The 1,557-nt window shown below is 48.0% G+C and overlaps 1 pseudogene across 1 annotated transcript; it reads left to right on the plus strand.

Annotated features, from left to right (window-relative positions):
• The first annotated feature begins 771 nt into the window (after positions 1-771).
• Positions 772-1,195, plus strand: LOC308427092 (large ribosomal subunit protein uL14-like; annotated as a pseudogene). The gene has a single exon. The product of its transcript is annotated as a large ribosomal subunit protein uL14-like (transcript).
• Positions 1,196-1,557: the final 362 nt, after the last annotated feature.

Consider the following 1,557-nt stretch of genomic DNA (forward strand, 5'->3'; position numbering starts at 1 on the left):
CCTTCCCCAGAGCCCAGCAAACCCTGAAGCACACTGAGTATTTGACAGGGCACCGGTCGGTAAAACGGCTTACTTTCTTCATGTGAAGCAGGACTGAATAGAGAGGAGGCCGTTGATTGTCCACAGATGTCTGAACAGTTCCCAGCTGGCATGCTCGGGCCCCCTTTTAAATCTGGTTTCCATTCCATTGCCATAGAGGACCAGAGAACCTTCATGAAATGGAGCTGAGAGCTGGCCTGTGGCTGCCATCCTGATTGGGTAACACTTCTCCTCCTTAGCGGCAGACACTCCAGCTCCTGTGCCTTAGTTTCCAAGAACATTGGATGTCTGCTCGGCTGGAGACAAGGCTTCCTTATGCTTAGTTAGGTCTGAGCTAATTCATTCCCAGCCCAGCAGGTCCTTTTTTCCAAGGCTCTCCCCGGGGCCTCCAAGAACTGCAGGCAATCTCCACAGAGCCTGGGCTTTTCGCATCCAGGGTAGGTCCAAGGAAGGAGCTGATTGTAGCTGGCAGTGTCACAGCAGGCTCTTGAGTTTCCCAAATGTAACTTTTCCAAAAGGGAACACTGGGTTCTTTCCCCCAATCCTGCTCTCTTTCCTCAGCCATTCCCATTCCTGCCACAAGCATCACTATTCAAGCAGATTGGGTTCTAAACCATTCTTAATTCTTTCCCCCTCACTTTTTCCCCCTAAAAGTGGGAATGCTGTTAGAAGTTCCATTGGGTTATCCCAGTATCCTGTGTATGAACTTCCTGACTCTTTCTGGACATCAAGATGTCAAAGCAAGGACATGGTGGGTCCTCTGGAGCGAAATTCTGGTTTTCCCTGGGTCTTCCCGTAGGAGCTGTGATCAACTGTGCTGACAACGCAGAAACCCAAAACTTGTGTATCTTCTCTGTGGAGGGAATCAAGGGACGGCTGCACAGACTTCCTGCTGCTGGTGTGCGTGACATGGTGATGGCCAGAGTTAAGAAAGGCAAATCAGAGCTAAGGAAAAAGGTTCATCTGGCAGTGGTAATTCAACAATGAAAATCATATCGAAGAAAAGATGGGGTGTTCCTTTATTTTGAAGATAATGCAGGGGTTCATCGTAAACAATAAAGGCAAGATGAGAGGTTCTGCTATCACAGGTTCCGTTGCAAAGGAGTGTCCTGACTTGTGGTCCAGGATTGTATCCAATGCTAGAAGCATTGGATGATTTTCCAGTGTATTTGTAAAATATATTCATTAAAAAGTCTTTGCTCTGAAACAAAAAACAAAAAACAAACAAACAAACAAAAAAGAAGTTCCGATGGATCTCCTCTCCATGGGGAAAAAAACATGAAAGGAAGTCAGGACTGGAACCCAAGCAGGTCAGGAAGCAGGAGCTGATACAGAGGCCATGGAGGGATGTTACTTACTGGCTTGCTCTCCCTGGCTTGCTCAGCCTGCTTTCTTATAGAACCCAGGTCTACCAGCCCAGGGATGGCACCACCCACAATGGGCTGGGCCCTCCCCACTTGATCACTAGTTGAGAAAATGCCTTACAGCTGGGTCTCATGGAGGCAGTTCCTCAACTGA

Source organism: Micromys minutus (genome assembly GCF_963924665.1).
Source record: "Micromys minutus genome assembly, chromosome: 11".
Taxonomy (NCBI): Eukaryota; Metazoa; Chordata; class Mammalia; order Rodentia; family Muridae; genus Micromys; species Micromys minutus.